The sequence below is a fragment of the Macaca thibetana genome, chromosome 18, assembly GCF_024542745.1.
Source record: "Macaca thibetana thibetana isolate TM-01 chromosome 18, ASM2454274v1, whole genome shotgun sequence".
Taxonomy (NCBI): domain Eukaryota; kingdom Metazoa; phylum Chordata; class Mammalia; order Primates; family Cercopithecidae; genus Macaca; species Macaca thibetana.
The window spans coordinates 41,957,960-41,975,904 of record NC_065595.1 but is presented as its reverse complement, the minus strand read 5'-3'; the positions used below and the strand labels follow the sequence as shown (position 1 = coordinate 41,975,904).

At 37.1% G+C, this 17,945-nt stretch overlaps 1 long non-coding RNA gene across 1 annotated transcript in view; it reads right to left on the bottom strand.

Moving 5' to 3' along the window:
- Positions 1-4,514: 4,514 nt before the first annotated feature.
- Positions 4,515-17,945, bottom strand: part of LOC126940994 (uncharacterized) — a 139,217-nt gene continuing 125,786 nt past the window's right edge. The window contains exon 5 of the long non-coding RNA XR_007721034.1: positions 4,515-7,279. This is a non-coding gene — a long non-coding RNA (uncharacterized LOC126940994). The remainder of the gene's footprint in view (positions 7,280-17,945) is intronic.

Sequence of the window (17,945 nt, the reverse complement as noted above, 5' to 3'; positions counted from 1 at the left end):
GCCTTGCCTTTTTTTCTTTCCAATACCCTCTGTCCCACATCAGACCAATCCCTTGTGTTGTCAATGCTCCTGCTATGCCTGATATTCTTAACACCACTGCTGAGTTTTTCACTTGGTCTTTTAAATGGGCATTCTCAGAAGTAGAAACTTTTTAAATTCCTTTCTCGCTTGTCACTATGCCCCTATCTTATATCTCAGCCCTTCAGTATCCTTGGCCAACCTGATGTGATAATCACATTCCTGTAAATGAGGCTGATATGTTATTGCAATGACAGATGAAATGCATTGTGAAAGTCTTCAATGCATTCACATATGTAAGAATTCAGAGAGAATCGTTTTGGGTAAGGAGTAAATTATTTTTGTCCCTTAGATCCTACCTCATCCACCAGTCCATGAATCTGTCCTGCATAGATAGAATGAAAGAACTACAGCTCAGGCATAATCTAGGTGAGCCAGCAGATAAACTATATTCTCACACAATGGCATGCACATCTTTGTATGTACAGACAAAATAAACTTGTTTGCTTATTATTTTTCCGAACGCCAGAAAGGAGTTATTTATAAAGTTATGAATTTGTTTTGCCCTGTGAATTAGTTATTGTCCTTCCCCTCTTTAGGTAGCACAGGTACCCACCCTGCATTTCTTAGCACAAACTGCTATACATGTATTCCTCAATGACACTTTTAAAAGGAATTATGCGTTCTAAATTTTGCCTGTTTAGTGTTTCAGGTGTCTTAGTCCATTTGCATTCATTGAATCATGGAATTTTAAAGCTGAAAGGAACCTATTTGGTCATTTAGGTCAACTTTCTGAATTTATAAATTGGGAGAGGAGACACAATAAATTGTTTTTTCCAAAGTCATCTACTAATCAAATAAAGAAATCAGGTTGAAAATTAGTGGATACCTTGCTGGGTCCAATATAATTACTTGATGTCATTATCTTTTGAAGTATGTCTACCCTAAGAAGTTGTCTTTACTGATTCCATATATAACATTACCTCAAATATTTAAATAACTTTCTGCATCTCATCCTTGTAAAATTTACAAGTTATTGCAAATATTAATGGAAAAGAATTCCAAACTTGGATATCAACTTGTTCAAAGGCAGAATGATCTACATATTTATGTTGGCTGGCTTCTATAGCCTGGCATGTCTCCAGTACACAGTAAACAGACAGATAGAGAAGACCTTTATTCCAGAAGCTGCATTTTGCAGGATGGCATCTAATACATTAGAGATGTTTTTCCAAGTTTTGCCCTGATATTCATAACAATATCAAGGTCAGTGCAAGCTAAGGCTATTTGTTCTGAAGATACCAGACATGCAAGGTAAACCTCCTAGGAGACTATTACAAGCTATCAACAGAACAGCCGCTAAGAATGTAAATTTTTATTCTTTCTGTAAATCTTCCTCTTATATCTCTCATGGCAACTTCTGCCATTTATACCCAACACTTCCTGACTGAGTCCTTGTACACACTTCAGCAAAGAGCATTTACTACAAAATTTACAGAGCTATTTAGGCTTTAGATCTACCAGGAGTTTCTACAAAGGTAGAAACTAATTAATGTTTCTTCCATCAAACTACTATGAGATGTTTGTTTGACTCAAGAGTTTTCTTTCTTATTTCTCCTTCCTTCTCTCCTTCCTTCTCTCTTCCCTTCCTTCCTTCCTTCCTTCCTTCCTTCCTTCCTTCCTTCCTTTCTTTCTTTCTTTCTTTCTTTCTTTCTTTCTTTCTTTCTTTCTTTCTTTCTTTCTTTCTTTCTTTCTTTCTTTTTCTTTCTTTTTCTTTCTTTCTTTCTTTCTTTCTTTCTTTCTTTCTTTCTTTCTTTCTTTCTTTCTTTCTTTCTTTTCTTTCTTTCTCTTTTCTTTCTTTCTTTCTTTCTTTCTTTCTTTCTTTCTTTCTTTCTTTCTTTCTTTCTTTCTTTTTTTTTTCTTTCTTTTCTTTCTCTCCCTTGCAAAAACCACAATTACTAACTTTTAATGGCAAAATCTGTAATTGCTTTTGCTCCAACCTAATTCTTCCTTTCTTCTTCAATTGTTGATTAACATTAAAAAATGTGTAATTTGTTATGTAAAATGTGATGTTTTAAAACAGAAACCCATTGTAGAGTGGCTAAATCAAGATAACTAACATATGTATTACCTCATAGACTTATTTATTTGAAATGAGAACACTTAAAATATACTTGAGAATTGCAGCATTATTGGCTTTAGGCACTGTATTAGTCCATTCTCACACTGCTATAAGGACATACCTGAGACCGGGTGATTTATAAAGGAAAAAGGTTTAATTGACTCACAGTTATGCAAGGCTGGGGATGCCTCAGGAAACTTACAATCATGGGATAAGGGGAAGCAAACACATCCTTATTCACAAGGTGGTAGAAGAGAGAATGATAAATGAGTGAAGGGGGAGGCCGCTTATAAAACCATCAGATCTCATGAGAACTTACTCACTATCACAAGAATAGCATGGCAGTAATCACCCCCATGATTCAATTACCTCCCCCCATCCCTCCCATGACACAAAGGGATGATGGGAACTATAATTCAAAATGAGATTTAGATGGGGAGACAGCCAAGCAATATCATTCCTTCCCTGGCCTCTCCCAAATGTCCTCACATTTCAAAACACAATTATATCCTTCCACCAGTCCCCAAAAGTCTCAACTCATTCCAGCATTCACCCAAAAATCCAAGTCCAAGGTCTCATCTGAGACAAAGCAAGTCCCTTTGCCTATGATCCTGCAAATCAAAAGCAAGTGAGTCACTTCCTAGATAAAATGTGGGTATAGGCATTGGGCAAATACACCCACTCCAAATGGGAGAAATTGGCCAAAGCAAAGGGGCCACCGGCCCCATATAAGTCCAAAACCCAACAGGGCAGTAATTAAACCTTAAAGTTCCAAAATGATCTCTTTTGACTCCATGTCTCATAACCAGGTCACACTGATACAAGAGGTGGGCTTCCATGGCCTTGAGCAGCTCTGCCCTTGTGATTTTGTGGGCTACAGCCCCACTCCCAGCTGCTTTTCACGGGTTGGTGTTGAGTGCTTGCAGCTTTTTCAGGTGCACAGTGCAAGCAGAACGGTGGATCTACCATTCTGTGTGGGGGCTCCAACCCCAAATTTCCCTTTCACACTGCCCTAGCAGTTCTCCATGAGGGCTCCACCATTGCAGCAAACTTCTGTCTGGACATCCAGGTGTTTCCATGCATCCTCTGAAATGTAGGTGGAGGTTCCCAAACCTCAATTCTTGTCTTCTGTGCACCCACAAGACCAACACCACATGGAAGCTGCCAAGGCTTAGGGCTTTCACCCTCTGAAGCAATGGCCTGAGCTGTACCTTGGCCCCTTTTAGCCATGGCTGGAGCTAAAGCAACTGAGCTGCAGGGCACCATGTCCCAGAGCTGCACAGAGCAAGGGGGCCCTGGGGGCAGTTCATGAAAGCATTTTTCCCTCCAGGCCTGTGATGAGAAGGGCTGCTGTGAAGTTCTCTGACATGCCCTGGAGGCATTTTTCCTATTATCTTGGTGACTATTATTTATCTATGCAAATTTCTGCAGCTGGCTTGAATTTCTCCCTAGAAAATGGGTTTTTCTTTTCTATGGTGTTGTCAGGCTACACATTTTTAAAACTTTTATGCTCTGCTTGCAGGGTCAGGATCATCAATATCACTGTCTTCCACCTCTACATCTTTTTCCACTGAAAGGTCTTCAGGGGCAATAACATACATGGAGCTGTCATCTCCTATGACAATAATGCCTTCCTCTTAAGGCCTTCTGAAGGACATAGCTGAGGCTGTTTTAGAGTTAGCTTTCAAAAAATAAACAGGAGTACACTCTAAAATAATGATAAAAATTATAGTATAGTAACTCTATAAACTAGCAGCATAGTAATTTATTATCATTATCAAGTATTATGTGCTGTACATAATCATATGTGCTAGACTTTTATATGACTGGCAGTGCAGTAGGTTTGTTTACACTTATGCATAAGAAGTGACTACTGTGATGTTTTCCATAATAGCTGTACTAATTTATATTCCCACCATGAGTCTTCAAGCCTTTGCAATACATGGTATTGGGAAAACATGATATCCACATGCAGAAGAATGAAATTACACCCTTATCTCACACCATATAAAAAAAAACTCATGATAGATTAAAGACTTGAATATAAGACCTGAAAACTGTAAAAGTACTAAAGGAAAATTTAGGGGGGAGCTTTTGGGTATGAACCCCAAAGTACAGGCAACAAAAGCAAAAATAGACAAAGGATTATAGCAAACTAAAAAGCTGCTGCATAGGAAAGGGAATAATCACCAGAGTGAAGAGACAACCCACAGATTGGGAGAACATATTTGCAAACCATGCATCTGAAAATCCCTAATCATCAGGGAAATGCAAATTAAAACTACAATGAAATATTTCCTCACACCTGTTAGAATGGCTATTATCAAAAAGACAAAATATAACAAGTGTTTGTGAAACTGTGGGAAACTATATAAGTATGTTTTGCATATATGGTGAACTGGTCTATCCAGTTATATTTTTGCATGAAACCATATTCATGGTAGTAATTTATATGTGGGCTTCTGAAAAGATGGTCAGGAAAGAGTGAACAGTGATGAGAACAGCCTGGTATTTATTCCATGACCAGCCTTATGCAGAGAACAGACCAGCTGTAATTGACAGTACAGAGGTGGTTAACAAATTGTTTTCATGATAGGGCTTGTGAAATCTGAGAAACTCCAGGTGACAAAGTGTAGCACAGAGCTGGAGTTCTAGAAGGCCATTCTTTGCTGTGACACTTGCAGGATGAGCAATGAGTGAATTGCAGAGGTGTTCGCTTAGCTTAAACATCTTGCAGTGTTGTGGGTGGAGATGCACCCCAGGCAGGAGCAAGATGGACAGAAAAAGCACTGCCCAGGCTCTGCCCCAACTGTGGGGCAGAACACATCCCTAAAGGGCAAGGGCAGAGATTTCAGAAGGATGCTAGTGAGTATATTTGAGTCACCTTTGTGGACTACCCAAAATGACAGGACTTTTTGAATACTGTGGTCCCTGTGTGCATGACCTCATTCATAATCTACAAGCAGTGCAAGAGACCTGGATAAATCACCCTTAATTATTTCCAGTCTTCATTCTTCTTCCTTCCCTTTTCTAGGGCCTAGAATCTATGTCACACTAAACAACATCTGGCACACACTCTGAAGTTGCATTTTAGTTGTTTCCTACCGATAAATGTTTACCTTCAAATCAACTTTTAAGTTGTCATTTTATATTTTATTTTTAAATAGGTAAATGAAGCAAATTGTATAAACTCATATGGTATTAAAGGTTAAATAGTGAAAAGGAGTCTTTCCCTTCCTCCCCTTTATCTCATCAGAGGCATCCAATATTACCAGTCTCTTATATACCCTTCTAGGAAATTCTATGAATATCATAGGCTTTACTTCCTCTTCTGAGAGCACTGATCATGTGCCATGTTTCTTAGAAAGGGCCTGAGAACATATATGGTGCTCAACAACAGTACTGATTAATTGAAAAGACAAATTGTTCTGCTGCTTGTCATAGTCTCTGAATCCCAAGTGTGGGTAAAACTGCAGAGGTAACTCTACGTATCCCTAGACTGAAGTCATGTGTATCTACATATAACTCTGTTGCTACAGAGCTTAAAGAGTTAACACTGCTGGGAAATTTAAGATAAATGATGCTATGGAGAGTATCAGACACTAAAAAAGGAAGCTGAGCTTTGGCATTTTACACCTTGCAAAGACAAATGCTTTGCAATGTGTATTAAAAGCACTCTTTGCGATCAAAAGATTTGGCAAGTCACCCAGAATTCTTAACTTTCCCACAACGGCAGAAATCTCATTATGTATAACCTTTTAAATGGGACCAGAGAAACATTTTCAACTTGATTTTCATTGAGCACAACCTCTACCTGGAAGTGCAGTCCAAATGGAGACAAAATGTGTATTATTTTTGCATTAGACATGTATTGCCAAGTGCACTGTTTCACTGTTCCTTTTTATTTAAGAGCCAAGTCTCTCCTTTCTCTTCCTTTCTCTCTCTCTCTCTCTCTCTCGCTCTCTCTCGCTCTCTCTCCACACACACACACACACTCTTGCACACACACATATCCTAGAGGCTCTTTATACACTAGTGGGGCAATCATTCTTACAAGTATAGCCCCAGGATGGGGTCTGCCTGCATTACTTGTTGTAAATTTCAACTTTTGTCTCCTGGGGACCCTATGTATAAATTATATATGGCCAATCTCTAGATATTTGGGGGCAGTGGTTTTTGGGGTGGCCTGTGAATTTATCTTGTGTACTCCCTTAGGTGATTTCTTATGCTCATTATAATACTTATGCTTGTTAGGACTTCTGTCTTAGAGTTGAAACTGGCCTCCCTGACATTGCATTCACTGTAACAGTTTTGAACACTAGTTCCAGATAAATAATCTTCTAAGAGCTCTGTCAAACACATCACTCCTTGTGCAAAATTCTGCAGTCATTTTCCTTCACAATTGGACTCAAACTTGCCTCTGCAGCTTTATTTTCCACCCTTCATGTGACTTCAATTCTGTTCAAATGGAATGTCTTTTCTTCTCACACACTCTTTTACCAACGTAGGCCTTCTTCGTACCTTTTCTGACCTTGTTCATTCCATATGGAAATCTCACATCACCTTCTCTCTCTACCTATTTTTACTCTGTCCATTAAAAAAAATCTAAATTATGTTCCATCACTACTATGACCACTTCAGCCAAAGGTAGCTTATGTCTAAATCGTTTTTTCCCAGAATAATTATTTTACAGACCAGCAGAATGTTAAGAGAAGAAGGCAAGCAAAGAAGAGAGGATATGTGCTCACAGAGTCTTGACCACTTTTTATTTTGCCTCTGTGATGTGAACAAAAGGGACATTTTAATATTGAGAAAATAACTTCATGTTACAGGGCTATCTTTAAATCAAAGGCATTTAGCTTTACATAGAACATAATTTATGTTATTTCTACCTTTTCTAATTTTGCTATGGAACTGGTAAATGTTCTAACAGTGCCTGGCATTGATCTTCAGAACGCAGCTCAGCAGCTTGGGGCCACTGTCATAAGTAATTGGCCACACTGTACTGATAAAGCAGAGATGTGTCCCGAACGGACCAGGAGACATTCAGGTATCACGCCCAGGCAGGATTAAAAAGTCTCTCAATATAAAAAGTTGAGGTGCAAATTCCCATTTCCAGACATCTGTGGGGCATGACATCTGGAAGAGAAAAGACAAAGTCATGATTTCCAGCATTATCTGTGTAAGAATGTTGAGCTCCACGTGGAGGCAGAGAGAGGAAGCGTACCCTACCACCCTCCACCACACACAAACGATCATGCTCTGTCAACTGCCTCTAGTCATCAGTCTTTCTCTTCCTTCTCGGTCTTTCCTATCACTTCACAATCTCTAACATAGGGTCTGACATGTTTGTTATTTTTGACAATAATAATGGTCACAGGTATTTGATTCTGATTTCATATCTTTGAAAGAAATAGAGGCAAGCTAATATTTCCATGTTGTACTGAACAAACAGAGTGACTCAGGCATGCTAATACTACCCTTTACAAAAGACTGAGGTTTCTAACTCATTATTACAAGGTCACCCTTAGTTGGATGGCCAGAAACTTTCTCCCTCTTTGGTATTGGAACATTGTCTGTTTATAGTATCACATGATTCCCCTGTCCTCAAAGAATTATAATATGTCCCACTACCCTGAATGACATGAGATAAATGATCCATGAGACAGAATCTTAAGTTATATCCATCTACAATATAAAGTTGTTCATTCCTGCATTCAGAAATTTAGTAAAATCGGCAAAGTGATGTTTAAATTCTGAATCCGTAGTTTTGTTTCTTTTCCAATATTATTCTGTCCAGGCTTTGTGCTAGGTGCTATATATTTGCTATTCAAGGAATAGTCACAAAAGTCCTATAACAGACATGATTATGATAATTTTACATAAAAATATGAATCAAAATACATAATACCACTCGATATGATATAGAGCATGCTAGAGTTTTTCGTTATTTTAACTCCAAGAAGGAAAATCAACTAAAAATCAAATTCTTACTTGTGTACCAAGCACAGTGTATATGAGTGTATCTCTTTAAACACAGATACACATGCACAAATATAATTTCATTTATACATGTAATGCCGGTCCTCTTTATACCTTAAACTCTGGTGCTGATTCAATAAAATGTCTATTTTTTTAAATTATTTGTTGTTTTCTTCTGCTTATTTAAGTTCCACATAGGGACTAGTAGGAACTAGTAGGTAATAGAAAATTAAAGATTTCCCAGATTCAATGATTTTAGAATGATTCAATTAATTCAAACAATCCTTATTAAGTGTGTATTATTTACTAGACAGTAAAAAGTATGATGTATCAGAGATTCAGTGTTTAAATAAAAGAAGAAGTACCTGCCTTCATAGAGCTTATGGTCTGGAAAGGCTGGACGAGGAGCTGGCAAACATTTTCCAGGAAAGTAAACAAATATTTTTGGTTTTGTGGGCCGTATCATCTCTGTCACAACTACTTAACTCTGAGGGGCCTTATACATTGTGAAAAAGAATGAGCATGGCTAGGTTCTAATAAAAACGTAGTATGAACATTGAACTTTTTATTTCATATAAGGTTCATATGTCACAAAATATTATTTTGACTGTTTTTCAACCATTTAAAAATATAGAAAGTGAAGAAACTTTCTCAGTATAACACAGTACATTATGAAAAACCCACAGTTAGCATCATTTTCAATGGTGAAAGAGGGAAAGATTTTTCACTGAGGTCGGCAAGATAATGACTCCCATTTCACCACTGCTACTCAAAATTGTACTGAACATTCTCATCAGAGAAATTAGACAACATAAAGAAATAAAATGTTTCCAAATTGGAAAGGAAGAAGTAAAACTTTCTCTATTCCCAGATACCAGGATTCTATATATAGGAAATCACAAAGAACACACACATACACACACACATAAACTACTAGACCAACTAAATTCAGCAAAGTTGCAAGATTTAAGATCAATATGCTAAAATCAGTTATATTTCTATACAGCAGCAATGAACTATCTGAAAAGGAATTTAACTAAACAATTATATTTATAATAGCACTCAAAATAATAAAATACTTAAGAATAATTCAACTGAGGAGGTAAAATACTTGTACAATAAAAATTACAAAATGAACAGTACAATAACTGCAGGCATTAATTAAAGAAAATATAAATCAATAGAAAGACACTTTGTACTTATATATTCAAATACTTCATATTAAAATGTTAAAACTACCCAAAACAATCTACAGATTCAATGAAATCCCCATCAAAATTACAATGTTCTTTTTTTTAGAATTGAAAAATACAATCCTCAAATCATATAAGATTTCAAGTAGTACTGAATAGACCAAACAAAAATTTAAAAACAAAGAGTAAAGTTGGAAGAGTCATACTTCCCAATTTCAAAACTTACTACAAAACTACAGCAATCAAAACAGTGTGGTCCTGGCTTTAGGACAAACGTATGGGCCTAACCAGTGAAACAAAATTAGCAGACCAGAAAGAAACCCAGATATTTATAGCCAAATAATTTTTAACAAGGGCACCAAGATTATACGATCAGGTAAATAATAGTCTCTTCAGCAAATGGTACTAGAACGATTGAATATACACCTGCAAAATAATGAAATTGGACAACGAGCTCAAATCATATACAAATGGAGCAACAAGCTACACAGAAGAGCTAAAACCATGAAACTCTTAGAAGAAAAATAGAGGTAAATTTTCATTACCTTAAATTTGGCAATAAATTCTTAAATATGATACCAAAATATGAAATAGATAAGTTGGACTTAACCAAAATGTAAAACGTTTGTACATCAAAAGACATTATCAAGAAAGTAAAAGGCACCTCACAGAATGGGAGTAAATATTTGTAGTCATATGTCTGATAACGGTTTAACATCCAGAACACATAAAGACCTTGTACAACTCAACAGCAAAAAGACATACAACCAAATTAAAAATGGGCAAAGGTATTGAAATTGAAAAGAACTGTTTTTATACAAAGAGATATTTAGATTTTTGTCAACTTATGATGGGATAATGGCCAATAAATACATTGTAAATTGAAAATATCATAAGTCAAAATGCATTTAATATACCAAACATCACAGTTGAGCCTAGCCTACCTTAAATGTACTTAAAACTTTTACATTAACATATAGTTGCACAAAATCATTTAACACAAAGCCTATTTTATAATAAAGTTTTAAATATCTAAGGTGGTTTATTGAATACTGTACTGAAAGGGAAAATTGAATGGTTGTATGATACTTGAAGCACAGTTTTTACTACATGCATATCACTTTTGTACCAGTGTAAAGTCAAAAAATCAGAAATCAAACCATTGAAAGTTGGGGACTATCTGTACAAAGGACTAACAGGCACATGAAAAGATGCCATCATAATTAGTCATTTGAAAAATGCAAATCAAATCACAATGAGGTAACTTCATGCCTTTTAAGATAACAGTAATGAATTTTTAATGAAAATAACAAAATTTGGAGAGAATGTGAAGAGACTAAAGCTGTCGTACATTGCTTAGAGAAATGTAAGAAGCTTTAGTTCCTGTAGAAAGAAATCTGGATGTTCTCCAAACAGTAAAGATAAAATCACCATAAGACCTTATGGTATGATTCGAATTTGTCCCTCAAATATCATGTGTTAGAAACTAAATTTTCAATTTTGAGATTGCAACAATGTTGAGATGTGAGACCCAATGAGGCAGAAAGATCTCTTGAGTCTAAGAGTTCAAGGTTACAGTGAGCTATGATAATGCCACTGACCTCTAGATTGGGCAACAGAATATGATTGTGTCTCTCTCTGTTTCATTCTTTCTCTACATATACTAAATGCAAATATACTAAATATATATATACTAAATGTATGTATTTAAAAGAGGTGATTAGGTGATGAGAGATGAATAGATTAATGTCATTATCATCATTATCATGAGAGTGGGTTTGTTATAAAAGTGAGTTGGACCCTTTTTTGCACTCTTGCCCTCTCTTACCTTCTTGCCTTCCACCATAGGATGATACAGCAAGAAGGTTCATGCAAGATGTTGGCATCTTTGTATTGAACTCCCCAGCCTCCGGAACTGAGAATTTTTTAAAAAATAAATTACCTTGTCTGGGGTGGGCTCCCAAGGCCTTGGACAGCTTCACCTCTGTGGCTTTGCAGGGTGCAGCCACTGAAGCTACTGTCACAGGCTGGAGTTGAGTGCCTGCAGCTTTTCCTGAAGCAGGGGGCAAGCTGCTGGGGGATCCATCATTCTCAATTAGATGGTGGGCCTTTTCCCAAAGTTCCACCAGGCAGTGTCCCAGGGGCAATTCTATGTGGCAACTCCAAACCCATATTTTCCCTTCTACACTGCCCTAGTGGAGGTTCTCTGTAAGGGCTCTGCCCCTTCAAGAGGCTTCTGCCTGGACACTCAGGCTTTTCCATACATTCTCTGAAATCTAGACCAAGATTGCTAAAAATTCATCACTCTTGCACTCTGTACACCTGCAGGCTTATATTATTTGGAATCCAGCAAGGTATATGGCTTGCATTCTCCAAAGTGGCAACTCGAGGTGTACCTGGGGCCTTGGAGTCACAGATGGATCTGACATGTCTAGGATATGGGGAGCAGTGTCCTGAGGCTGTTCAGGACAGTGAGGTCCTTGGCCTGGCCCTCAAAACAATTATTTCTTCCTAGGTCTCCAGGCCTGTGATGAGAGGGGATGCCTCTTAGATCTCTTAATTGCTTTTGCAGGCTTTTTCTCATTTTCTTGGCTATCAGCACTTGGCTCCTTTTTAGTTATGCAAATCTCTCTAGCAAGTGATTGCTCCACAGTCTGCTTGAATTCATCTCCTGAAAAAACTTCATTCTTTGCCACATGGCCAAACTGTGAATTTTCCAAACTTTTATGCTCTGCTTCCCTTTCAAATATAAGTTCCAACTTTAAGTCATTCCTTTGATCCCATGAATGAGTATAGGTTATTAGAAGCAGCCATGCCACCTTTTGAATGCTTTCCTGCTTAGAAATTTCTTCCACCACATACCCTAAATGATGACTCTTAAGTTTAAAGTTCCACAGATCCCTAGGGCAGAGACATAAGGCAGTCAAGTTCTTTGCTAAGCTGTAACAAAAGGGACCTTTGCTCCAGCTCCTAAAAAATTCTTCATATCCATCTGAGACCTCATCAGCCTGGCCTTCACTGTTCATATTACCACAAGAATTTTGGTCACAAACCATTTAACAAGTCTCTAGGAAGTTGCAAACTTTCCCTCATCTTCCTTTCTTTTTCTGAGCCCTCCAAAGTCTTCCAACATCTCTATGCTATCCAGTTCTAAAGTTGCTTCCACGTTTTCAGGTTATCTTTATAGCAATGCCCTACTCCTTGGTACCAGTTTTCTGTGTTAGGCTATTCTAGCATTGCTATAAAAAACACCTGAGACTGGGCAATTTAAAAAGAAATTGGTTAATAGTTCTGCAGGGTTTACAGGGAGCATGGTGCCAAAATCTGCATGGCTTCTGGAGAGGTCTCAAAAAACTTAATCATGGTGGAAGATAAAGTGGAAACAGACATATCATAGTGAAAGCAGGAGCAAAAGAGAGTGAGACTGGAGAAGGAGGTGCCATACACTTTTAAATGACCAGATCTCATGTTAACTCAGAGTGAGAGCTCACTTATTACCAAGAGAATCACCCAAACGATTCATGAAGGATCTACCCCATGATCCAAACACCTCCCACAAGGCTCCAGCTCGATCACTGGGAATTACAATTTAACATGACATTTGGAAAAGGACAAATATTCAAGCTATGTCATTTATCATCACCTGTGAATTTGTCAGAAATTCAAATTATCAGGTCTCATCCTGAAAATCCTCATCATTTCAGGTAGCATTCTGATACCCACTGAATTAGAAACTCTGAGGAAGGAGCCAAGCAACTTGGTGTTTTAATAGACCTCCAGATGACTCTAATGCATTATTAAATTTGAGAGCTATCTGTCACTCTATATTCTAGCCAGTCTTGATATTTGAAGAATATAGCATTATTTGGAAACCATTTTAAAATGTGAGCTCAGATTCATTTGTTTTAGAGCAGGACCCAAGATTCTGCATTTAAATAATTGGGTAATAGAGTATTTTTTATAACCCTCTAGGTGTTTCCAATATGTACACAAGGTTTAGAACCATTGGTTCATATTGAGGAACAGACAATAAGCAAAGAATAGCACAATTAGTAAGTTAATCACAATTGTCTCTAGCATTTTTTATCAACATTTCAATCAGAGTTGAGTGCCTACTTAAATTATGTACTGGTGTTTAAGATTTATGTGGGGAATCATACCTTATATTTGCCCAGAAGATCCTACAATTTTGTTGATGAGTTTGTAATGTGGACACAGAATGATAACTGTTTAGGCACTAAGCAGGAGATTATCTGGTCTTGATGGAGAGTGGGATCAGCACAGCTGTCAGGCAGTATTTTGTACTTTTATTTGTTGTTAAGTTTTTAGTATTTGGTGACTACATTATAGATATAAAAATAAATCACCAGATTTTAAAATTGGAAAACATTTTATAGAATATTGAATTTTAAGTACTTTTCTATTGTATTTTCGGGTAGCAATAGAGGGTCTTATTGGTGCATCAGTGCTGCTAGAGAAGAAAAAGGGAAACAGAGGGACAAAAAAGGATAGGGAGAAAAAGAGAAAAGGGAGTAAAGCTCTAGATTCTTTACACCATTTTGCCCAGATGAACTTTCCTTTTTCCTAGGTTATGTAGGACATCATTGCTGAGATCTGCTTATCTCAACTTATAGGCACATCTAAAATTAGTATGGATCAGTGTGATTCAATCTCAGCTACGCATTGTACAGCTTGAGCATCCTTAATTTGAAAATCTAAAATCCAAAATACTCTAGAATTAGAAATGAATTGTGTCAAAATGACACCATAGATGGAAATTTCCCCACCTGACCTCGTATGATGAGTATCAATCAAAATGCAGATGCACAACACACAGCTTATTGTGTCCTCAAGGGAAGAAAAACTCTTCCAGCCTCCTTTACCTGCAACATATGTTTTCCATGCATGCCCATTATTTCCCTACAAAGTATATCCAAAAAGGGGGATAAATGCCATGTGTATAGACTGTATGCACCAATGGCAAGTTCCCCACAATGCCCCACATGGGCAATGCCCCACCTACATATATTACTTATTGTATACATTTGCTTGTTCTCTGCTCTGTGGTAAGAAGATATCATTGGAAATGTCAAAAAGGCCTGAAGATACCCCTATGGTTAACAGTGATAAGAAAAAGAGAAAGCATTTATATTTATCCACAGCCTAGAAAGTCAAGCTTTTGGAGAAACCAGAGAGCAGTGTAAATGTGAAATATCTTACAGGAGAATATGGTGTCAGAATGACCACTATATGGGACTTAAATAAGCAGAAGAATAAACTGTTGAAGTTCTATGCTGAAAGTGAAGAACAGAAGTTAATGAAAAATAGAAAAGGCTGGGCACAGTGGCTCATGCCTGTAATCCCAGCACTTTGGGAGGATGAGGCAGGGATATCACCTGGGTCAGGAGTTTGAGACCAGCCTGACCAACATGGAGAAACCCTGTCTCTACTAAAAATACAAAATTACCCAGGCGTGGTGGCACATGCCTGTAATCCCAGATGCTTAGGAGGCTGAGGCAGGAGAATTGCTTGAACCTGGGAGGTGGAGGCTATGGTGAGCTGAGATCATGCCATTGCACTCTAGCCTGGGCAAAACAGCAAAACTCCATTTCAAAAATAACAAAAAAAAGAAAAAAAGTAGAAAAACACTGCAAAAAGTGAAAATGAAGATCTTGATTGTGTATTAAAGAGTGGATCCATTGGCATCGCAGTGAACACATGCCACGTAATTGTATGCTGATCATGAAACAAGCAAAGATCTATCATCTATCATGAACTGAAAGTTGAAGGGAACCATGAATATTCAACAGGCTGGTTGTAGATATTCAAGAAAAGACACAGCATTAAATTTATAAAGGTTTGTGGAGACAAAGCATCTGCTGATTATGAAGCAGTGGAAAAGTTCATTGATAGGTTTGCCAAGGTTTGCTGATAAAAATTTGACACAACAACAAAGTTGTAATGCTGATGTAGTCTCACTGTTTGGTATTATAGCTCCAGAAAGACATAGAGTACAGCTGATGAGACAGTTCCCCCAGGAACTAAAGATGCTAAAGAGGAACAGTGCTAGGATATGCTAATGTAGCAGGCTTACATAAATGTCAACTTGCTGTGATAAGAATAAGTTTGCATCCATACTGTTTTCAAAGAGTAAATTTCTTACCACTCTATTATTTTGTTAATCACAAGACATAGATCACCAGGGATATCCTTTCTGATTGGTTTCATGCATATTTTGTACCAGGGCTTATCTCATTGCAGGGAAGCTAGAATGGATGAGTACTATAAGATTTTGTTATTCCTTGACAACTGTTTTGCTCATCCTCCAGCTGAAATTCTCATCAAAATAATGTTTATGACATGTACTTTTCCCCAAATGTAACTTTCTTAATTCATCCATGTGACTAGAGTATCTTTAGATAAATGAAGAGTAAATATAAAATCATTCTCTTGAACAGCATGTTAGCAGCAGTGAACAGAGGTATGGGTGTGGAAGATTTTCAAAAGGAATTTAGCAAGATTCCCTATATGCTGTTGCTAATACTTAGAACACAGTGACTGGCACATGTCTGGCACAACCTCTGGTGTGCAATTATGTTCAGTGATGATAATAAACAAGATAGTGACTTTGAAGGATTCCATATGTCAACTGAGAAAAAAATGACATATGACCTCCTTACATATGCACAAGATATATCTTCAGAGACACTCAGTCAGAAGGAAGTGGATATTGAAGTTTTCTAGATTGATAATGAGGCTCCAGTTGTTCATTCATTGACTGTTGATGAAATAAACAAAATGGTTCTGAATCAAGGTGATCATGAAAACAGTGATGATAAAGATAACATTGCTAACACTACAGACAATGTACGTATAGACAACATGGTAAAAATGTATGATGGGCTTATTGAAGTGCTAGAAAGGATGCATTTACAACAGAACAAGAAATTATGTCAGTTTACAAAATCAAAGGGAGACTTCCAAACAAAAAATACTGTTAATGAGGCAGATGGTTCTGGAGAAAACATTTAAAAAAGCTATTCAGCAAAATTCTTCCTAATCACTGGAAGACCCACTTCCTGGTCCCTGAATCTGATGTTCCTTTTCACCTGAAAACATAAAAGACCATGTACAGTAAACTTTTAATCAAAGTACAATATTGTAGGTAGAGATTGGAAAGCCTGGCATTGTTTGTTGTTGCTATTGTTTAACAACTGATACAGGTATTCTGGTGATGCTACTGTGCCGCTTATTTACCCTGAACACATCATCTTTTCCCAGTACTAATGACATGTCATATATTTTACTGTTAAGTACTTATGTATCAATAGGGACAGGAAAATGCTGGCTTACTGGTGGCATATAAATTCAGAGTCAGAAATCAAGGTGATGCCATACAATCACAGATTGTACACACGAGTGGCTAAGATAGCGACATCTTTGCTTTCTGATGGTTCAATGTATACAAACTTTGTTTCATGCACAAAATTATTTTAAAATATTGTATAAAATTGCATTCAGGCTATGTGTATAAGGTGTATTAGAAACAAGAATGAATTTTGTGTTTGGACTTGTGCCGCGTCCTTAACATATTTCATTAGGCATATTCAAATATTTCAAAATCAAAAAAAAAAGAAAAAAATTGAAACACTTTCGGGCCCAATAAACTTCAATAAGAGATACTCTGTTTGTATTCACCTGTGACACATTTAAAACTCATTGAAACTAGTTTTCCAAGCCAAGATATTTGGCCTGGGTTGGGCCCAAACATGATTATTCTTTACACATTCCTCATGTGATCTCTTGGCAGTTGTGAGTGGAAACTTCTAATAAAACAGTGGCACTGTCAGGAGTGTGATGTGGTTGAGGAAAGTGTTGCAGAGCTGAGGACAACTGAACTGAGCTTCAAAGTCTAGAAAGATGCAGAAAGGATGGAAGGGAAGGAGAGAATGTTTTTTTCTGAACAAAGAAACAGATCAGCAACTTGTAAAATTTATTCAAAGGGTGAAACCAGTGGGTCTGATCAAAGGAGAATAGTTCAGGAAAGAAATAGAGACTCTGTAAGTTAGAAAGGAATTATATTTTTTAAATAGCATTTTGAGGTTGTAGCCATGGTTCTACTGTCTTCAAAAGCCTGTGGTATGAAGTGACTGTAAAGTAACTGTTCTGCTGTTGAAACCTCTGATTTCCATTTTCTTAAAATATTTTGACAAAGCCAGGCTCCTACGGATGACATTCCTCCAGTCCCATTGTGATTTAGGGACTTGGAATAAACACAAGACTTTAGTTTCCTGTCTGGTGGTTTTCATGGGCATGACATTCATTTTGAGATCTAAAAAGAAAAACAAAATAATAGGAGCTATAAATTAAAGTCTCCCAGAAAACCAGCTTGAAATGAGCATACAACTGATAAATATGTCAAGATACAAATATTATTTATCTGCTTCCAAATGAAATGAAGATTACAGAATTTCTTCAGTAATGTCTAAAAGCAGCGTAAATTTAATTTGTCTTTGTTACGGGCTGTAGTAATTTAAAGGAGCTTACACCGAATAAAAATAAAGGGGTCATAGAAAATCTCACACTTCGGGCAGCCAAGAAATATTTTCTCTGTGTGTGTGTGTGTGTGT